Here is a 23,302-nt window from a genome sequence, read left to right as displayed (position 1 = left end):
GAGCCACTCTAGCGCCTGGGGCAGAGGCCGAGGAGCCATCCCCAGCGCCCGGGCCATCTTTGCTCCAATGGAGCCTTGGCTGCGGGAGGGGAAGAGAGAGACAGAGAGGAAGGAGAGGGGAAGGGGTGGAAAAGCAGATGGGTGCTTCTCCTGTGTGCCCTGGATGGGAATCAAACCCGGGACTTCTGCACACCAGGCCAACGCTCTACCACTGAGCCAACCAGCAAGGGCCTGTATCATCTTTTTCATTGATTTTTTTTTTTTTTGTTCTCTATTTCATTTAGTTCTGCTCTAATTTTTACTATTTTCTTCTTCTGCTGACTTTGGGCTGCCTTTGTTCTTCTTTTTCTAATTCTTTCAGGTGTGATATTAGGTTGATTAGTTGTTTCTTCATATAAGCCTGTAATGATATCAACTTCCCTCTTATTACTGCTTTTGCTGCATCCCAGAAGTTTTGATATGTCATGTTGTCATTCTCATTTGTCTGTATATATCTTTTGATCTCTGCTTTTATTTCTTCTTTGACCCAGTCATTTTTTACCAATTTTTTTTGGAGAATTGTTTTCCAACCTTTTACTTTGAGTGTCATTTGGCCCTGTAGCTTAGATGTGTCTGCAAAAGACAGCATATGGTTGGGTTTTGCCTTTTGATCCAGTCTTCTACTCTCTGTCTCTTTATTGATTAGTTCAGTTCATTTACATTTAGGGTAATTATTGACATTTGAGGATTTTCTATAGCTGTTGTATGTTTTGTTTTCTGGTAGCTCTGTTTTTCCTGTTTATTTTGTGTTTCTGTCAGTTATTTTTCTTTGATGGTATTCCATAGTTCTTTCCTCTATTTCTTCTTTTTTTATGCTATATATTTCAGTTTTAGTTTTTTCATGGGTGATTACTTTTAGGTTGTTGAGAAAAAAGTTTCATATGTGCAAGAATCTTTTGTCTTATGAGTGCTTCTGCATTCCATCCTTCTTTGCTACTTTATACCTTTATCCTCTTTCATTTTATGTTTTGTTGTCACAGATTATCCTTGTTTATATTGTAACCTTGTTGGAGCACTTAGTTGTAATTATGTGTTGTTTTGTTCTTTGTGTTCAGTAGAATAACCTCCTTGAGTATTTCCTGCAGTGGCAGTTTTCTGATGATAAATTCTCTCAGCTTCTGTATGTCTGCAAAAGTTTTTATTTCTCCATCATATTTGATGGACAACTTTGATGAATATAATATTTTTGGTTGGTAATTCCTCTCTTTCAGTATTTTGAATGTTTGGATCCACTCTCTTCTGGCTTATAGAATTTCTGCTTAGATATCTGATGATAACCTGATGGACCTTCCCTTATATGGTAAGTTCTTTTCCCTAGCTGCTTTGAGTATTCTTCCTTTGTCATTGATTTTTGAAATTTTTATTATAATGTGCCTTGAAAAAGGCCTGTTTGGGCTGAGGTAACTAGGTGTTCTGTTTGCTTCTTGGATTCAAGATTCTAACTCTTTCCATAGACTTGGGACGTTCTCATTAATTATTTATTTGAATAGGTTCTCCGTTCTCTTCTCTTTCTCTTTTTCTTCTGAAATACCAATTATCTTTATATAGCTCTTTCTTATGGAGTCAGACAATTCTTGTAGAGATTTCTCATTTTTTAAATTCTTGAGTCTCCCTCTTCTTTCCTCTGTATCATGTTTTCTTGCCTGTCTTCAATGTCACTGATTCTGTTCTCTCTCTGGCCTGTTCTATTCATGTATTGGGTTCTTCATCTCTGTTTTTAAAGTTTCAATCTCATTGGTGAGGTATTAGTTTTGTTTTCTGAGTTTATTAAGTTGCCTACTGATGTTTTCTTGCATCTTGTTGAGTATTTTTAAAACTTCAATTTTGAATTTTCTATTGTTTAACTCCAATCTCCACATAATGGAGATTGCATTGAAGATTTTTCATTTTCTCTTTGAACTGTGTCTCTTTCTTGGGTAGTCATGGTATTTCTTCCTTTCTGCCTTGAGGGCATTTGATAAGGTATTGTTAAAAATCAAGGAAAGAATAACAACAAAAAATATAAACATAAAAGTAAATTTAAAATTAAATAAAAGGATTGTAAAACCAAATAACCTAAAAAAAATAATCAAACACAAATGATACAACCACAAAAAGAACAAAAGAAAAACAAAAAAATAGAAAATATTTCTGAGACCTTTCTATCTTTGTCCAATAGGTGGTGCTGTATTACAAGTTTTAGCTCTATAAAATCCCAGGCTGAACTCTGCTAAATTACTGTCACAGTGGTGGAGGAAGGGCAGCTATTGCAATGATAAATAAAACTATGAGGACTTTATGGCTTTAGCAATGGGGATCTCAGGCCTCCAGGTGCTCCTTCTTGCATCCAAAAAGATCTGGGGGCCAGGCACAGAGCACCTCTGTTTTTCAGCTGTGTGATATGTCTCTGCCACTCTCCATAACTGTAAGGGGAGAGAGGATGTATCTGGGAGGCTGGGAGACCACACTTTGTATTTTTGTGTCTCTGTCTGAGTGTGGACTGCAGGCTGACCATAGGAACACTGGCAATGACCCCCACACCTGCCACTTTGGTTACATATCACACCAAATTCCCCCCAAACTCTCTACTCCTCCTGGTGGAAGAAGACCCAGTCACTACAGGTTTCTCCACTCACTAAAGCCCCAGTGGTTGAAAATCAGACCAGTATGGGCCTTTCCCCTCTCCCGAGCCAACTTCAAGTATGTCTTATCTTCAGCTTCCACTTTATTTATCCTTCCCACTTTTAGTCAGTTGAGTGCACAGATCTTTCAGGCAAGACTGCAAGCCCAGCTGGGATTCTTCCTCTAAGTTATAGCTGTTTAATTTGTTGAAATTTCAAGGGAAGAGATCAAGGGTATCTCTCATGACATTACTCAAATATCATCTCTCTCTCTCAACAATTACTTTAAACACAAGTGAATTAAATGCTCCAATCAAAAGATATATAGAAGATGAATGGATAACAAAACAAGACTCTTACATATGTTGTCTACAAAAGGCTCACTTCAGAGCAAAAAAAACCACAGAGACTGAAAGTAAAGGAATGGAAAAAGATATTTCATAAAAATGAAAAAATACAACAACAACATTGGGATAGGAATACTTACACCAAACAAAATAGACTTTACAACAAAGGCTATCTAATAAGAGAAAAGAAGGACCCAACAAATCAACTTTAAGGTATTTGTCTGAAGAAACCCAAAACACTAAATCGAAAAGACAGGTACATCTTTATATTTACTACAGTATTATTTACAAAAGCCAATATATGGAAGCAACTTGAAGTGTCTGTCAGTAGATGAATGGATGAAGAAGTTGTGCATATATACAATGAAATTATGACACAACTATAAAAAATATTAAATCTTGCCATCTGCAACAATATGAATAGACCTAGAGGGTATTGTGTTGAGTGAAATAAGGCAGATAAAGACAAATGCTATACAATTTCATTTATATGTAGAATCTAAAAAACAAAATAAGCAAACAAGCAGAATTGAAACAGACTCATAGATACAGAGAACGTCTTGATGATTGCCAGATGGAAGAGCGGTTGGGGGGATGAATGAGAAAGATGAAGGGATTTAAGAGTAAAAATTGGTAGCTATAGAAAAGGCAAGGGGATGTAAAGTGTAGCCTAAAGAATATAGTCAATAATATTATAATAATTATGTATAGTTTCAGATGGGTATTAGTTTTATTGGAGTGATCACCTAGTAAGTTATATACTGTCTAATCACTGGGTTATATACCTGAATTAATACAATATTGTATATGAAATGTAATTTTAAAATAAAATTTTAAATAACAATTGGGTTTTTAAAAAAAAAAAAAAAGGATTCTCCACAGCTTCATTCTAGATAGCTTCTTCTGGGATCTCCAATTGCATCTCACCTCTTTGATCAACCAAAGGGGTCATTGCAACCCCCCTTCATTTCTTTTAATTTCACACTTTGTTACAGGAAAAGAGTTGATTTCTGTGTATACCAGTAAAGGCTGCTGGTGTTTCTGCTGCCTCTACTTTGGTTTCTGCTGGTGAATCTAGCCTACTTGTCCAGGTTAGATTCTACCATCTTCTCTCTCCTCTAACATTTGGAATATCCCCCTTCCCATTAGTTTTTTTATTTGTGCCTCTATACAGACTTAAAGCTTCTGTCTTAACATATCCTTAATTTACCCTGAGGTCCTCTTCTGCCCAATCAGTGTTTCCCAGGTGTGTCCCACAGGGCTTTACTTAGTATTCATCATACCTAGCCCCTATTCACATCATAGATCCAGATGTCCTAAAAACAAGGTGCATTTAGTAAATATTTTGATATTTACTGCAAGATTTACCAATCTTTCATTCTGATTTTCTAAAAAGGAATGTGGGATGCAGCATTTCCAAAATTACTCTCACTTTGAACTCTATTTGCCAAACATCTTGAAGAACTGATGTTTAGCTTCCACAAGGGTTGGTCTGAATCTAGTATCACCACTTCCAATAGTTCTATGTCAGAGGTGGCTATTTGTCCACAAAGCCTTTTTTTCCTTCTTCTTTGACACAGAGCTAGACTCTATTTCCCAACCTTTCTTGCAACTAGATGTGACCACATGTCTCATTCTTTCCAATGTGATGTGAGCAGGTGTGAGTTTTGCCTCTTCAGGCCTGACCCACACAGCTCCCATGCACCCTTTCCCACATCTTCCCTCTTCTGGATGACCAGGAGATCAGCACACAGGGAACCTTGGCAGAGCCTCCATCAGCCAGGTCCCTGAACAGTGAAATGAAGGAGAACTACCTTGCTGATCGAACTACCTGCCATGGGCTATTGCATAAGCCAGAGATATACTTCTGTTATGTTAAGCCATAAAATGTTCAGGCTTGTGATTACTGCAGTCTAACCCCCATAACACATCATTTTTTTTCTTTACTCCTGGTAATTATGTGTAAAAGAAAAATTAACTATCTCTTTAGGGAACTCTTTGTTAAAATTCAAATGCTTTATTAGAGCAGCTCAACCTATATATTTTAATTTACACAGTGTATAAGATACTGATCATTGCTTAATGTAACAAACAATAATAATTAGTCATGTCTGTGTTAAGAAAGTACTTGAACTCTGCCTAAAACAGGATTTGATTAGTCATATACTCAAGGCTTAATTATTTTATTGCTGGGGAAAAGAAAATAACCTTGGAATATAGAGAGAAATTTGGCTTTCAAAGGGTTCATCAATGTGTAAATTTTAAAAAAAAAATGGGGGAAAGGTCAGAAAGTTCACAATCTTTCAGAAACCTCAAATCTGTTAGATTAGGTTCTAGTCAGCCTCGACTACCCAGAGGCTGACTGAACATGGTTTATATCTCAAAAGTAAGGAAGCATGGCTTAGTAGACAGATAACTCTCTTCCCCATGTTTTCTTGTGATGGATTATTAAAATGGAAGAACCTGCACAAGAAGTATGGTCCCTATCTCTGTCTCAAGACAGGATACAATAACTAGTATCAGTAAGAGATGGCTTCCTGTCCCATTTTCAAGATCTTTGGGAAAGGAGTTTTCACTTACAAACACACGCCTCATCAGGGGAAATGACTTAAAGATACTTTATAGTTTATCAAAGTACTTTCACATCTATTAGCTCTTTTACTTATTTATCTTAATAACTTGTGTGCGAGGCAGATGCACTACCATTTTGGGTATTATACCCAAAGAATTCGAGTTACTTACATAAGCGCATGAGACCTTCAGGAGCAGAACCGAATTAGGATGCCTGGTGCACCATCCCCAGAACCACTTTTCTTGTCACTTAGCAGCTTTTTCCCTCGCTCACCCAAATTGCTGAACATTTCCCAATAGGGCCTGAGCTAGACATGTAATTGGGCCACAAAGGTAGACAGGACAGAGCATCTGGCCTCTATGTAGCCTGTAGGGTGACAGAAACAGGCAATAATGTTCTGTCTCCTTCAGACCAGAACAGCCACTAGGGAAAAAAAATAAAGGTGTTGCAACAGCTAGAACCTCTGCCTTCACACATCCGTAGGTGCTGTACCTGAAGCCACAGGCACAAATACCCTGCCTTTCCCGCAAATACACATGCACACACACACACACACACACATACTATTGTATTGAAACAGCAAGAAACAGACATTTTTGCCACACAATTAAATTGCCAAATTAAGGAGTCTTTATTTAAAGCTAGCAACTGCACAGAGACCTAAGTCGTCCAAATCATGCGACCCTGAACACAGTTTAGGGCTATCTTTTAAAGACAAAATTACATACTGAGTCTGACCAGGCGGTGGCGCAGTGGATAGAGTGTCGAACTGGGATGCGGAGGACCCAGGTTCGAGACCCCGAGGTCACCAGCTTGAGCGTAGGCTCATCTGGTTTGAGCAAAGCTCACCAGCTTGGACCCAAGGTCTCTGGCTTGAGCAAGGGGTTACTTGGTCTGCTGAAGGCCCGCAGTCAAGGCACATATGAGAAAGCAATCAATGAACAACTAAGGTGTTGCAACGAAAAACTGATGATTGATGCTTCTCATCTCTCTCCATTCCTATCTGTCTGTCCCTATCTATCCCTCTCTCTCACTCTGTCTCTGTAAAAAATAAAAAAAATAAAAAAAAAAAAAATTACATACTGATTGGAAAATGGAGAGGAGGAGAAACAAGCAGTAAAACAAAGCAGTGAAGCAAGCTTTTTTACAATGTTTATCTATAAGATTAATTCAGGGAGAAACATTCCGGAAACATCTGCAACCTTGTGGAACTCTCCAAGGTCACAGCCCGGGAAACCAACCTCAATGCCAGGGGTAGGGAGGTTTTTTTTTTAGAAAAAGTAAGTTCTGCTAAAAGTCTCTTGGTTTTAGAGAAACTAAGTTCTGCCAAAAATTATTCATGCTAAGAGCCTTCCTTTTCTATATTTCATTCCCTACTGGTTTTAATTAAATTTTAATCAAATCATTGATTCATTTTTGTTGCTATCTTCTTGTATAGGTATATATTGACTTCTGATTACCATTAATTGATAGAGTTTATCCCTTCTTGAACAAACCTTGTTATAAAATTGATTAAACATGGCCCTAATATCAGACAGGATAAAATGAAAGTAAGAGGACCGATTGCAGCAGACAACAGTGTAGTGAGCCATGGTGACCAATTAAACATTCTCTGGAACTAATTCACCAATTGTTCAAACTCTTTTCTTCTTTTTTCTATGTTTGTTCTAACTAAAGATAGACTTTCTTTAATTACACCAGAATTATTAGTATAGAAACAAGTTTCTCCTAATGCCACACATGAGCCACCTTGTTGAAGGGAAAGTAGGTCTAAGCCTCTTCTGTTTTGTAAAACCATTTCAGCTAAGGAATCTACTTGGGCTTCTAACTTGGAGATAGATTGCTCTAAATTTTCTAAATCATCATTGATTGAACTGCTTAATTGCCTTATTTGAATTTCTCCTTTTACTAAGGCTATAGTCCTAATTGCTGCTGTTCCTGTCAATCCCAATCCTACTACTAAGAAGACAAGAACTGGGACTCATTTCCAATGAGACAACATACTAGATAATTGCACTAACAGCCTTCCTTCATTTTCTTTATACAAATAAACTTGAGGCATAACATATACTAGAATATACACAATAAAGGCTTATTCTGTTCTCTAAATCTGCTATTTTTTTCTTTTGTACAAACTTCCTACAACCTGCACAAACCTTCTGCGACTTACATAAGCCCTCTTTACTATTTAGAAATGACTAGCTTTCATAAAAACTTACTTTCTTCTTTTTCTCTTTAAAAAGCATTTCTATACCTTATATCTTTCATTATTAAAACTACATAATTCCTTTCTAACTAATCAGAACTCTTAATTTCTAAAAACCTCAACCTTCAGTGACAACCAAGCTAGCAACAAGCAATTCTTTTTCAAAATATATTTTGTTTTGGAGGTGTCCTCTCCCCAAGCAGTCCATCAGACACAGGACTAATATTCACAGGTTACTCTACAGGAGTAGCTATGAGCACACATATACTTTTTATTCACCTTGTAGCTCCTCTCCTAGTGAAGGGACCTATACCCCCCTTCTGCATGACCCACAGTGGCACATGCATCAAACCTTAAGATGACTAGCTCTGGCCTTCCCCCAACCTGAGCTTCCCCCCTTTCTAAAGTTCAATTATAAGGAGTCCCACAGCAAGGTTCCTTGGGCTTCTTTAGTGTGTAGACCAGCCAGTTCCCAGTTTGTGACTGGAGCAGGGCATGTTGTATTTCTTAGGGTCAACTTACAGGGGTTGGTGGGATCCGTCTGCACTGTCCCAGGGGGAGTCTCCAAAGGAGTTTATGGAGAAGGGATATTGCCACTGCCTAATACAATTTTATATGACGTGAATCCTGCCCAGTAGGGGGTGCACTGTGTTTTCAAATAGCAAAGGAAAGAAGATTGACCCAGTTTTTACCCGTCTCTAAGATGAATTTAGTCAGGACTTCTTTCAGAGTTTCGTTCATTCTTTTGACTTGACCCAAACTCTGAGGCCTGTAAGCACAATGCAACTTCCAGTTAATGTTGAGTGCCTTTTCTACTAGCTGTGAGACCTTAGACACAAACACAAGCCCATTATCAGACACAATATTAATGGGCAAGCCAAATCTGGGAATCATTTCATACAGCAATTTCTTAACAACTGTTACTGCAGTCTCATTTCTAGTAGGAAAAGCTTCTACCTATCCTGAAAAGGTGTCAATGACAACTAATAAGTACTTATATCCCTGTGCTGGTGGCTTTACTTCAGTAAAATCCATTTCCCAATGTTCACCTGGGAACGCTCCTCTGTCCTTATTTCTCTTTATGACTTCTCTATTTTGTTTAGTGTTTACCTGAGCACAGGCTAAAAACACTTGGACACTACGCTGTCTACAACAGATTCTAAGCCTGGAAAATAGTAATTTTTCTTAAATAATTCTCTTAGCTTAGTTTGGCCTAGATGAGTAGCTTGATGTAGCTGACTGATAATCTCTCTGCCTAGGGCTTCAGGTAAGAAGGGTCTTTTGTCTGGCAACTCTAAGCATCCTTCTTTATTTCTAGACATCCCTCTTCTATTGGCAAAATCTTCCTCTAATTGGTTATAAAAAGGTGTCTCTGGCAACAAGGGTTCTGGTAAAGTCACTAAGGTTTCTAAAGGCCCTACTGGCTTTAGGGCTACTTCTTTGGCTGCTTGATCAGCTGCCTGATTTCCTTTTGCCTCTTTTCAGTCCCCTTTCTGGTGACCTGGGCAATGAATATGGGCTACAGTCTCTGGCAACCAAATGGCTTCTAGTAAGGCTAAAATTTCTTCTTTGTTTTTAATGTCCTTACCAGGAGAGATCAGAAATCTTCTCTCCTTATAGATTGCTGCATGCACATGGGCAGTAGCTAAAGCAGGGGTCCCCAAACTATGGCCCGCGGGCCACATGCGGCCCCCTGAGGCCATTTATCTGGCCCCCACCGCACTTTTGGAAGGGGCACCTCTTTCATTGGTGGTCAGTGAGAGGAGCACATTGACCATCTCATTAGCCAAAAGCAGGCCCATATTTTCCATTGAAACACTGGTCATTTTGTTGATTTAAATTTACTTGTTCTTTATTTTAAATATTGTATCTGTTCCCATTTTGTTTTTTTACTTTAAAATAAGATATGTGCAGTGTGCATAGAAATTTGTTCATAAGTTTTTTTTTATAGTCCGGCCCTCCAATGGTCTGAGGGACAGTGAACTGGCCCCCTGTGTAAAAAGTTTGGGGACCCCTGAGCTAAAGCATACCTACTGTCAGTGTAAATGTTGACCTTCCTTTTGGCCCACCCCAATGCCTGAGTGAGAGTGATAAGTTCTGCCCGCTGAGCCGAGGTCCCATGGGGCAAGACTTGGGCCCACATGGTCTTATTAGGAGTCACTACAGCTGCTCCAGCATGCTGAACCCCATCTAGGACAGAACTGGTGCTATCAGTGAATAGCTCTTCTTCCACATTAGGTAGGGGTACATCAGTAAGGCCTGGTCTTGCAGTTTGAACAAAGTCCAGCACCTCAGAGCAGTCATGCAAGGGGATTCTTGGATCCTCATCAGGTATCAGGCTTGCTGGGTTGATAGCCTGCATCTGGACAAACTTGATGTGAGGCTGATCTATGAGTGGAGCCTGATACTGTGTGATTCCAGCATTAGACATCTACCTTTCTGGAGTTCCTCTAAGCGAAGTTTTTACTGTATGTGGGGCCATCAGGAACAGTTCTTGTCCCACAGTCAATTTATCTGCCTCTCTAATGAATATGGCAGTGGCCGCTATGGCTCTGAGAGAGTTCAAAAGCTTCTTGTTCCTTATCTGCCCAAATTAACTCTTGGGTTTCTGCTATACAGGAGTATGAAGGCTTGGGTATCTCTGCAAGTCTAGGGAATCTATAACCTGCAGTATCCAACCACCCCAAGAAATTCTCGGACTTGTCTCTTGTCAGAGGGGGTTGGGATCTGAAGGATTGCCTCTATACGACTGGAGGAGAGAGTATGCTTCCCCACCTCCATGTGGTAGCTTAGATAGGTCACCTTAGAGGTGCAGGGTTGTGCTTGTTTAGCTGATACTCGGCTCCTCAGAGTCTGCAGTGTTTGTACAAGTCCCTCGGTAGCTGTCCGGCAGCTTACCTCTACTTCTGCAGCTAGGAGAAAATCAGCTCCATACTGCAGCAGCGTGCGCTCTGGATGTTCCTGGTGGAAGGCGAGCAGGTCCTGATGCAGTGCCTCATCAAAGAGGGTCGGGCCCTGGCTGGTTGGCTCAGTGGTAGAGCATCGGCCTGGCGTGCGAGGGACCTGGGTTCGATTCCCGGCCAGGGCACACAGGAGAAGCGCCCATTTGCTTCTCCACCCCCCCCCTCCTTCCTCTCTGTCTCTCTCTTCCCCTCCCGCAGCCGAGGCTCCATTGGAGCAAAGATGGCCCGGGCGCTGGGGATGGCTCCTCGGCCTCTGCCCCAGGCACTAGAGTGGCTCTGGTCGTGGCAGAGCTACACCCTGGAGGGGCAGAGCATCGCCCCCTGGTGGGCAGAGCGTCGCCCCTGGTGGACGTGCCGGGTGGATCCCAGTCAGGCGCATGCGGGAGTCTGTCTGACTGTTTCTCCCCGTTTCCAGCTTCAGAAAAATACAAAACAAAAAAGAGGGTCGGTGAATTCTTGAAGCCCTCTGGCAATCTGGTCCAGGTTAGTTGTCCTGAAATGCCTGCCTCTGGGTTGTTCTACTCAAAGGCGAAGATGAGCTAACTTATAGGGGCCAGAGAAATACTGAAGAAAGCATCTTTTAAATCTAAAACTGTGTAAAATTCCAAGTCCAGTGACAACAGGCTTAAGAGTGTAGGTGTTAGGCACAGTTGGGTGTATTTTTTCAACCCATTTATTTACTTCCCGTAAATCCTGGACTGTGGATGATAGTCTTTAGTGCCTGGCTAATGAACAGGCCGTAAAAGGGTATTCCATTGGGATTGACAAGAAACAAGAATACCAGCTTCTAACAGTCTCTTAATGTAAGTACTTGCTCCCCTGAGAGCAGTCCGAGGAGAACAGTGATAACAGAGTGAGAAGCTCTAGTGTCAATGAGGAAATCTACTGGGTAGCCCCTTACTTGTAAAGTTACCTTGGACTCTTGGGGGCTAATGGGTATGGAGCCCTGGCCCCGTCAGTCCTCTTGTAAATCAAGGACTCTTAGGGTCTGCTGTGACTTTCCTTTTATTTTTGGACAGTCTTTTCTCTAATAATGTTCTTCTTCTTTACAATAAGCACACTAATTTTTTTTTTTCTTAACTCAGGTTTTTCTCCTTTTTGGTTCCCTTTCTTTTTATTCTGGTGTTCTAAAACAGCTACAACTACCTTAGTCATCTTCTTAGTCTGTTTCTCCTCGAGGGTGTCTCTATTATTATAAACTCTCTGGGCTACTTCTAACAACTGGGAAATTACTACCCCTGGGAAGCCTTCTAATTTTTGTAGCTTCCTCCTAATATCTGGAGCTGACTGGGCACAAAAGCCAAGTTAACTGCCCTAGAATTTTCTGGCGCCTCTGGGTCTAGAGGTGTATAGGCTCTGCAAGCTTCCCGCAGTCTCTCCAAGAGAGCTGTGGGAGTGTCCTGAGGACCCTGAGTAACTTCTGACACCTTAGACAAATTCATGGGTTTCGCCTGACCAGGTGGTGGCACAGTAGATAGAGCGTCGGACTGGGATGCGGAAAGACCCAGGTTCGAGACCCCAAGGTCGCCAGTTTGAGCGCAGGCTCATCTGGTTTGAGCAAAAAGCTCACTAGCATGGACCCAAGGTCGCTGGTTCAAGCAAGGGGTCACTAGGTCTGCTGAAGGCCCACGGTCAAGGCACATATGAGAAAGCAATCAATGAACAACTAAGGTGTCGCAATGAAAAACTGATGATTGATGCTTCTCATCTCTCTCTGTTCCTGTCTGTCTGTCCCTATCTATCTCTCTCTCTGACTCTCTCTGTCTCTGTAAAAAAAAACAAAAAACAATTTCATGGGTTTCTTCGCACCTCCCCTAATCCTGGCTAACAGAAACGGGTGAAAAGTGTTCAAAGCTTCCCATCCCGCTGTGATTTTGGGATCCCATTTAGGCTGGAAAATAGGGAACACCTTCTCAAGGTGGTCCCAATCATTCTCATCAGAGCCATTTCTCCCTAGCATGACAGCTTTCCTTGTCTCTGATGTGATTCTTTCTCTCTCCTCAGTGGTGAACAAGGTGACTAAAAGCTGCTGGCAATCATCCCAAGTGGGCGGTGTGTATACAGCACAGATTCTAATAGTCTTGTTAGGGCCTGAGGCTTCTCCAAGAAAGGGGAATTATGAGTTTTCTAATTCTATAGGTTGCTTGAGAAAAAGGAGACATAAACTATGAAGGGTTGCCTCCCCTGCAGCAACCTATCAGCAGGCGGGGCTTCCCTCAGGGGCAAAATGGGTTCAGAAGAGGCAGTATTCTCTAAGACTTTCCTTCAGGTCTGGCTGACCATGCCACTAAAACCTTTTGTCCCAATTACCTGGTGCAGCCCTTAAGCCAAGAAGAAAGGTTCTTTATTAGAGCGTGCCACTGGTCAATATAGAGGAATTGGTCGGGGTCAGGGCGCCCGGGATTCCTGGTGTCCAATGGGGAGGTAGCAGGTGCCCAGAGCTGTGTGAGGAGCCACCGTACCAAGCCGTGCTATGGAGCCTAAGTAAGTGCAGCGCAGCCCGGCAGGCCCCGAACACCATGGAGGCAGCACCACCACCGCTGCTGCTGCTGCTGCTGCTGCTGCTCATGCTCTGCTGCAGCTTGCTCCCCACCCCCGCAGGTAGGTGTGGGCAGGCCGCAGGGACAATGGCCCAGTGATACTGTTATAGACTGCCCGAGCTTTCTCTGGGTCTAGCAATTCTTGACATGACCAGTCTGCTCTAAAAGTTGACCACTTTAATTCATGGAGAGTTTTCAATGTACCTTTAGACAATTTTTACATTATAATTATCAGAAAATCTAATTCTGAAATTCTTATGCATATACTCAAGAGGAATTTGACTCTTACTTTGCCTTTCCCCTAGTGTTACAAACAATATTAGCACAGTTGAGCTTCCTAAGATCACAAAAGGGATCAAGAACCGAGGTTGGTGCCAATTTTCTATAATGTCCCCTGCTGGGTTGTACCCTGGAGAACCAAAGGACAGAGAGCTTTCAGACAAAGTTTGATGTACAAGGGAAGGAGATACCCTGTGAGGAGCCACAAACTGGAAACTCTGGCGCAGGCACCTGAGCTCCTCATTCAGACATTATTCACTCAGGGGTTTTCAGTGTAGAGACAGAATAACAAAGTAAAGGCAAAGAACAATATCTTGGCAGGAGCAAAATCAGAGAGGGACCCTTGAAAATAAAGATCCTCTAGGATAGCTTGTAAAAATAAACAAAAGTGACAAAACAAGCAGAGGGTAAACATATGAGAAAGCAAATCCAAATGTGTCCCGGGACTCTTCTACCAAAACAGACTTCAGATTACTCTCTACCAATGTCTTGGCCCTGGAGAGCCTATTGTGTGAGTGCATGATTGCGTCCAATCCTTGATCACAATAGTTCAGACTGGCTAGCCACAGACAGATTAAAGATTGGGCAAATTGCAAATTTGCTCTACTTACCTCCAGAGGCTTTCCTGATGACTCCAAATGGGTGGATGGGCATGCTGATTTTCCACGGCTGACTGTTGGCCAGACAGAAAAGGCCAGCAGGGCCCTGGAACATCTCAGGTGGTGCCTCCCCTGCTAGGTGTCTGTTCTGTTCCCAGCAATCAGGCCGAGTAGGCCAGTTGCCCATGTGTGTCATAAACTAAATGTGTCCAGAGGACACAATCTTGCTGGGGCCTCCAAAATGTTGTAACTGGAACCGTGAGAAACAGATGTTTTTGCCACACAATTAAGTTGCCAAATTTAGGAGTCTTTATTTAAAGCCAGTGACCACACAGAGACCTAAGTCGTCCAAATCATGCAGCCCCAAACACAGTTTAGGTCTAGCTTTTAAAGACAAAAATACATCCTGGGAATGGAGAGGAGGAGAAGCAAGCAGTAAAACAAAGCAGTGAAACAAGCTCTCTTACAATATTTATCTATAAGATTAATTCAGGGAGAAACATTCTGGGAACAGCTGCAACCTTGCAGAACTATCCAAAGTCACAGCCTGGGAAATCAATCTCAATGCCAGAGGTAGGGAGTTTTTTTAGAAAAAGTTAGTTCTGCTAAAAGTCTCTTGGTTTTAGAGAAAGTAAGTTCTATAAAAAATTACTCATGCTAAGAGCCTTTCTTTTCTATATTTCAATACATCCACAGAACAGGGTTTGAAACTAAACACACCAGGCCTGCCATTCTTATTTTGGAAGTCAGCATTCAAGCATCCTAGCCCCAGACCCATTCTCCACTACACCATCACCATTCATTGTTCTCACTTACTGTGCTTATTCTTAACCCAATTCTCCACTACTCTTTCACCTCCCAATCATGTCCTCTGTGCTTTCTGGTACTGTCCCCCACTTAGCCACCCCAACTCTTTTCAGAATGCCATTTACCTTTGACTCTTTCAGGTGGTAGTTATTTAGTTTCTCACAACTCACAAACTTCAGGAAGAGAAGGTAAGTATAGCAATATGCATTCTAAACCTCCAACTGTAGGAGCTGGAGAAGGTAATAAATCTTTTTCTTAAAGATCCATGTCCTAGACTTTCTTAAAGACCAGGTGTAACTGTGTTACCTGGCTTCTTGTCAATCAGAGGCACCCCTAGGATACCTGAATATGGAGGTGAGTAAAGTCACCTGGAAATGGGTTAAGGTCCTCCAGCAAGCTCTGTGATGAGATTGTCTGAGGCAGTTGTGGAAGTTGCTGAAGTCTCATCCCCACACAGGAGCAGAGTAGCATGTGACTGGAGCATTTCTACTGACTATGATACCCCAGGAAGAGCCCTCTGTGTTGATTCTTGTAGAACATTCCTCCCACACACCTTAATGCAGTGGTTCTCAGACTTTTTGAAGTTGAGGTGCATTTAAAATCCTATAAATAATTGTAGGTGCACTATATATAAATTTCTAAGAAATATGTTATAATAATTAAGTCAAATATTAAAGAAAAAAATATAAAGTCCAAGCGTGCTTTTATGGTAATTAAACAAAATAAATATGACAAAATTAAATTTATTCTGACATTAAAAAACATTTTTTATGTTACATTGTTTGAGTTATGCTTTTTAGAATTCATAAAAGAGAGAAGTTAAAAATAAAAAAATGACAAAAAAGTTATCTTTTTATATATAGATACATTCTTAGTAAGATTTAGTAAATTTGGCAGGTCCTGGTGTGAATGTGTTAAGTTTTTTCATTCTTGTGTTTATGAGAAACATGAGCCTGATGTGTCCTAGCGATTTCTTCAATGTTTGGGCATATATTTGAAAGGCAAACTCTCATTTCCTCATCAACATATTGAAGAATTTCTCTCTTTTTACTCTTAATTGTGTTGAGTGCAGAAAACCCCCACCATACATATCATCTTAACCTTAGATACACCAAAGGATAGAAGAAACTTGCCTCCAGTCTTTCCCAGGAACATGGGGCTGGGAGGGGGGGGGAGGGTAGTGTAAACAATCCAGCACCACAGCTTAACAGCGTTTTGCAACCTAATCAGGCAAGTGAGGTGAGCAGTTGGGCAGACTGTTAGCTTACAGCCAACTCCCCACCTCTGTCCCCCAAAAATCTAAACTCCAAAAACCCTGTTGGTTTTTTTGGTCCCCAACAGACACACATTTCTCTGGAATACTATAGGGTGCACCTGGAAATCTTCTAAAGCGCACCAGTGTGCCCTGGCACACACTTTGAGAACCACTGTAGGCAAAGGTCATGGAGCTGAAGGCTCCCAAATAGAGTTATCAGATGTAGTAAATGAAAATACAGAACCCAAAACAAACAAAGGACCCACAGCCAGTTAAATGTACATTGACCATGCAGTATTTGGGACATGTACTAAAAAAAATCATTGGTTCTTTACCCTAAATTTACATGTAACTGACATTGGTACTTTACCAGCAAGCCCTATTCCTGGACCACATCAATGGGACTTCTGACAGATCTTTGGTTGTTTTGCATTTTTTAAAGATTTAACCGCATAGATTTTTAAAAATCCAATTTTCAGAGTCTCTTTAAAAATGTGTCCTCGCCCCCTCCTGGTCGACCTTGGGGCGAGTCGGGCAGGTCCCCGGCAGCCCTGGTGGGCAAGGCGCTACCGGCACCCAAAGGCGGGCCTACGCCCGCCCTGCCCCCTCGGGTCCTGTCCGCGCTCCGTCCCCCGGGACTTCCCCATGGCTATCTATAGCGCTGGGCAGCGCAGGTCCATATTGGGCAGTGCGGATTAGTCGGGCGCCTCCTCTCTGCGCCCGCCAGACCCGGCGTCTGAGCCGCGGCGCGGTGGCCCTTGGACCTCCAGCTGGCAGCACTCAGTAAGTAACCGCGCGGGACCGCGGGTCTTATCAGCAGGCTCACCCGGCGCTGCTCCCCCTTCTGTCACATCGCTCAGTCTTGAAGCCTTAATCGTGCTGTCCGTTTCTGAACGAACTAGGTGGTCTTTTGCTTCCTTTACTGGACTGTTAGCTCCAGAAAGGTGGGCGCACGGCCTCTCGGGGCCAGGTTGTCTTACTAGAACCCTGAATAGTGCCTGGCACTTTAAAAAGCTTCAATAAACATCGACCCCCAACGCTCTTTAAAATCCGGAATATAATTGCCCTACATTCCCCTCCCCCTCCACACAAATGCTTCTTAAACGGAACTAATGAGCTAGAATGCATCTTAATAGTTCTTTGAAAAGTGTGAAGCGTGGTGAGAATGCAAAACATTGTAAACGCCTCAAAGGAAGGAAAAAAGAAGCCTGTCTTATTTAGCTTTATCATCCTAATGCCTGGCTTTTCTCTCTCTCTCTCTTTTTTTTTTTTTTTTTTTTTTTTTTTTTTTTAGCAAGAGGGACAGGGACAGAGAGAGAGACAGAGAGAGGGCCAGATAGAGCCAGACAGACAGGAAGGGAGAGAGATAAGAAGCATCAGTTCTTCATTGGGGCACCTTAGTTGTTCATTGATTGCTTTCTCATAGGTACCTTGAGTTGGGGGGCGGAGGAGGGTGCTACAGCAGAGAGAGTGGCCCTCTGCTCAAGCCAGCGACCTTTGGGCTCAAGCCAGCAACCATGAGGTCACGTCTATGATTCCACGCTCAAGCCAGCAACCCTGCGCTCAAGCTGGTGAACCCATGCTCAAGCCGGCAACCTCGGGGATTCGAACCTGAGTACTCTGCATCCCAGGCTGGTGCTCCATCTACTGTGCCACCACCCGGTCTAGCTGCCTGGCCATGATAAACACCTAGCATGTAGGGACGATTATTACTATTAAATGGATCAGGCATTTGTCCATACTGGTGGGAGACTCAGAGTGCATTTAGGGTGGTGCTTGTGTTCTAACGCACCTTCTACGAGTGTTTGCACAAGATGGTAATACTGAAATAAATTATGAGTATGTAATGGTAACAACCAGGGTTCCCAAACTTAGATGGCCATAGGATCACTAAAGGGGCAGAGGTGAGAAAAGCAACAGCACAGGAAGAATTATAAGTGATAACTGATCCCCAGGTCTCAACAGGAGATAAGGGGGCTGGGGATATAAAGTAGATGTGCCATCTGAGAGGTGGCAGCTGGCTACTCGAGTCCTGCACGTCGTTGTCATCAGAGGAATTAAGGGCTCACTGTTGCCATAGCATCCATTATTTTCAATAGATGCTGGAATTTTCAACTTGGCTTGTTGGCAATTAATTTACAAAAAAATAGAAAAAGAAAGGTCTGTGAGCCGCCACTTTATGACCTCTGGCTTCAGTTATTCTCAAAAAAAGAGCAGAATTGCTGGGAGCACATGGTGACTGGGAATTAATTTTGAGAGTAGGAGTGAGAAGTGGGTGTCACAATGTTATAGTTAAGGAAATCAAGTTCATGATTCTGGGTCATTTATTTAACTTGGACCAAAAAGATAGCAACTTGAAGAATCAAGCACAACTTCTATATGTAGAAAAAATCTTCAAGATGGTAGTTTATTAACATGTATAAAATGTAAAAAATAAAAGGCTCTCATGAACTTGTCATTTAGGACTAAGCAAAACATCTATTTAATTGCAGAAACCATACTGAGCAACTCTCATTCCAAGCATCGTCAGACATGTGTTAAGAATGCAGGAATGATTTAGACATGAGCCCCTACCCTCAATGTGCTCATCATTGAAAGGGGAGGCACCAGTGGTGGGATCCAAATAATTTAACAACCTGTTCTTTGCCCTAATGACCGTTTAAAGTATAACAAAACAAAACGATATATCGAAAGGTAGTTTATCATTTCATGCATTTAATACTTAAATAAGAACAATAAAAAAGGTACACAGCCTGACCAGGTGGTGTCACAGTGGGTAGATCATCAGCCTGGGATGCAGAGGACCCAGGTTCAAAACCCCGAGTTTGCCGGCTTGAGCACAGGCTTATACGGTTTGAGCGTGAGCTCACTAGCTTGAACGCAGGGTTGCTAGCTTGAGCATGGGATCATAGACATGACACTAGCTTGAACGTGGGGTTGCTGGTTTAAACCCGAAGGTCACTGGCTTGAAGCCTAAGATTGCTAGCTTGAGCAAGGAGTCACTGGCTCAGCTGGAGTCCCCCTGGTCAAGGCACATATGAGAAAGCAATTAATGAACAACTAACATGCCCCAGTGAAGAACTGATGTTTCTCATATCTCTCCTTTCCTGTCTGTCTGCCCCTATCTGTCCCTCTCTCTTTCTAAAAAAAAAAAAAAATAGGTACACAAAAGTAGATTATAAGAAAGAATTTTAGCCCTGGCCAGTTGAGTCAGTGGTAAGTGTTAGCCTGGCATGTGGCTGTCCTGGTTTCAATACCTTTCCTGGTCAGGATTCATAGGAGAAGCAACCATCTACTTCTTTATCCCTTCCCCCTCTCACTTCTCTCTCTGTTTTCCTCTCCTGCAGCCATGGCTCTATTGGAGCAAGTTGGCCTCAGGCACTGAGGATGGCTTCATGGCCTCCGCCTCAGGTGCTAAGAAGAGCTCAGTTGCTGAGCAACAGAGCAACACCACAGATGGGCAGAGCATCACCCCCTAGTGGGCTTGCTGGGTGGATCCCAGTCAGGGTACATTTGAGGAGTCTGTCTCTGTCTCTCTTCCTCTCACTGAATAAGAAAAAAGAAAAGGTTTTAAAATATTAACAAAAAAATATTCAATAATACTCATAATGTCTTGGGGGAATTGGGGGCATAACACAGAACTGAAACAAATGACAGCTTGTCACCCCTGGTTGTTCAGCACTTTTGTCTTTATATGTCTGAAGTAACAAACACAAGGGCGTTAAAATGTAGTATTTCATCAAAGGTATAATGATTTTAATGAAATGAATAAATATTACAAACATAGTTCTGTCAAATTTTTTTAACCTATGGACAGAATGAACATTACTATGGGCACTTAAAATATGCTGTTGCGCAGATGAATGTTTAAAAAGAGTAAGAAATGTAAATTTGTGATTTCCACATTGGGCAGCTGCCCAGGCACCCACCTTAGAGAGAACCCTGATTAAAAGTGCCATTTTAACAATTGGTTTGCTGAAATCAACAAAAAAATTCGGTATCAGTTCTTCTGAACTGGCGTAAACCAGCTGAATCCCACCCCTGGGAGCTATGCACAAATAAATTGCAACTATGCAACCACTATAGTCAAAGTACAAGCAATGAAAGGCAGAAATTTCACTGAGGAAGTGATGTCTGAGATGAATTTGAAGAGCCAAAAGCACTTTTTCAGGTATAGAGGCATGTGTGCATTATTAGTGGTTCAGTACTAAGAGCCCTGGCTGGTTGGCTCAGTGGTGGAGGGTTGGCCTGGCGTGTGGAAGTCCTGGGTTTGATTCCTGGTCAGGGCACACAGAAGAAGCTCCCATCTGCTTCTTCACCCCTCCCCCTCTCACATTTCTCTTTATCTCTCTCTCTCTCTTCTCCTCCCCTCCTGCAGCCATGGCTCAATGAGTTGGCCCTGGGTGCTGAGAATGGCTCCATGGCCTCTGCCTCAGGTGCTAAAAAATGGCTCCGGTTGCAACAGAGCAACGCCCCAGATGAGCAGAGCATCGCCCCCTAGTGGGTTTGCCAGGTGGATTCCTTTCGGGGTGCATGTGGGAGCCTGTCTCTACCTCCCCTCCTCTCACTAGAGAAAAAAGAAAGAAATAAAAGATTGAAAAATGTAAGGAAGGAAAGTGAGGAGACAGAGCAGGAGAGGTTAGGAGGTGCTACATTGTGATGGGCCTCCTAATGCCTGAATGAGGTGTAGTGTTGCTGAAAATAGGCTCAGGATAATTTTTTTAAATACGGGGTAGTGATTTTATACTTAATAATGTCAAATAATGGTTTTTGGCTCCGATTCAACACTAACCAACAGGAATCCCAAATTGTGGTACAGTGAAGAAGGAAACTTTATTCAGTGCAAAACAGCTTAATTATGATAGAGCATAACTGTGAAAACAGCACAGCTGGGAGGCAGCCCTGGCTCTAGGCCCCTGTCCAACAAGTGCTCTGGTCTGCTCCACTCTGCTCCACGGGGAAGTCTTTGTTGTTTCAGCTCTGGTCTGCTCCATTCTGCTCCGCGGAGAAGTCTTTGTTGTTTCAGCTCAGCCAGAGAAATAAGTCCTCAGTGGAAAGGGAAAGTAAGCTCTCTTATAGGGAGCTGAATTATAAGGACAGAAGTCTCCAATCCCAGTCCCTGATTGGTCTGTCTTCCCACGAATTAGGTCTCCAAATTCTCACAGTTTGATTGGTCCCAAAGACACTGTCCTAATTGGTCAAAGTTGAGCAGCTCTGGTTGGTCAGAACTATGCAGCTCCAATTGGCTGAAGCCTCACTCCTACTGGTTGAAATAGGATTCTAGGAACTCCTTTATAAGGGCTGGCTCAGATGGCAGAAATACAAGCTAGATAGGTATTTCAGTGCAGCACCCATCCACACCCCCCATAGTATGGTTTGTCTAGAAATGGCAGCTAGGCTCCATTTATTTATTTATTTATTTATTTATTTAGTTAGTTAGTTAGTTAGTTAGTTAGTTTGTTTATACATAACCAATTAGCCACTAGGAGCCCTTCTTAGTAGGTTTCATCTTTCTCAGAGTTTACAATAGTCACCAACTTACAAAATGATTTTGTTTTAAACAGTGGAACTGGGACGTCATTTTCTGATATCATGTTGACATTCCTCAGCTTGCCAACAGACTAGATATTATGACCCTGTCCAAGTTATTCCCTTGAATCTTCAGTTTTTTTATTGATAAAATTCAAGGCTTTGCTGTTGCTCAACTATCATTTTATATTATAACCTATTCACTATCCTGAACATTTCTATAGGAAAAAAAAATACATGCTTATTCAGGAATCCAGTAATTTCTTTTCCCACCAAAACAGGAGTTGAAAAAATTGTTTCTGCCCTTCCTCCAAAGCAGTTCTCATTCAGACTGAATAAGTAGGTTGTTAGCTTTTGTATTTTCCAATCATATAAGTTGAGCTGAATACGCCTTGACAATTTAAAAAGAAAATTTAATACGTATCTCTCTCTATGACACACGGACATGGTTTACAGTGTGGGTTAGATTTTCAAAAGGTATGTTACTTAGTACAATTTTTATTTTAAACTTAGTTTATGCAATATTTAAGACATGAAAAGGCATAAAGAATAATTATGTATAGTGTACCTGTCATACAGCTGATGAAGTTAAAACTGAGTATACAGTTGAAACTCCTTGTCAACCAACCCTTCTGCAATTACATCCCATCCTGTCTTGCCTCCTGATAGGCAACCACTATCCTTAATTTGACATTTATAATTACCCTTCATTTCTTTATGTCTCATGGTAGTTGTATGTATCCTTAAAGAATATATAATTTTTTAACTTTTCATTTTGATATTTCAAGTTTACAGAAAAGTGCTACTATGAATTGAAACTACTTTTAACTTGAGCAAAACATGGAGACATATTCATGTTAATTGTGTTTTAGAAAAAGTAGCAACTGTAAAGGTAATGTAAAGATTATAAAATTAAACATTGCAAAAGCAAAACATTGGCAGTTTAAGTAAATTAACATTTTTATGCCACATTAAAATGTATAGCAGTCCATTTCTCAGAGATAACTATACTAGACGTAAGTATAACTGCATTTTGGATTTGCAAAGTAATTAGGCTTTATTCTTGTGATTTGTATTTATCTTTGCTACTTGGTTTTTTTTCCCATTATTATGGGATTATTACTATAAATACACCAGTTCAGTCTTCAATAAATTGGAGCAGAGAATAACATTCTATTGATATCATTGAAAACATTTGTACAATTTTGTTTTGCTGATGAATAGAGAATGCCCTTTATGCCTTCATTAAAGAAGAGTTGCTGTCAGCTCTTTCATTTACGAGCTGAATCTGTACCTACAGGCAGTTTGTATATGAACCCAAACATTATTGTTCTTTGAAAATGATTTGAACAGGTATCCTGCCTCAGCTTTACAAATTTTACCAAGAATATTACATGTTGTGTACATGCATGGCCTTATTTAATTCTCCCACCTCTTCTTATCTAATTCTCAAAACTAATCTCAGTTGAGAAAAATCAAAGATGCTAAGATCCGTAGGCCTCAGTAACCCAAGCCAAAGCCTCTTTTTCTAACCTCTGAGCTACACTATGCTGCACCACTGCAAAC

At 41.6% G+C, this 23,302-nt stretch overlaps 1 protein-coding gene across 3 annotated transcripts in view; it reads left to right on the top strand.

Moving 5' to 3' along the window:
• The first annotated feature begins 16,925 nt into the window (after positions 1-16,925).
• KBTBD12 (kelch repeat and BTB domain containing 12) overlaps positions 16,926-23,302 on the top strand; it is an 89,907-nt gene continuing 83,530 nt past the window's right edge. For all 3 annotated transcript variants that reach the window (XM_066352207.1, XM_066352206.1, XM_066352208.1), the window contains exon 1: positions 16,926-16,990. The gene's annotated coding sequence lies outside the window, so the exon portion shown is untranslated. The remainder of the gene's footprint in view (positions 16,991-23,302) is intronic.

Source organism: Saccopteryx leptura, chromosome 11 (assembly GCF_036850995.1).
Source record: "Saccopteryx leptura isolate mSacLep1 chromosome 11, mSacLep1_pri_phased_curated, whole genome shotgun sequence".
NCBI classification, from domain to species: Eukaryota; Metazoa; Chordata; class Mammalia; order Chiroptera; family Emballonuridae; genus Saccopteryx; species Saccopteryx leptura.
Note: the sequence above shows the minus strand (reverse complement) of the source record. Positions and strands in the feature narration are given on the sequence as shown.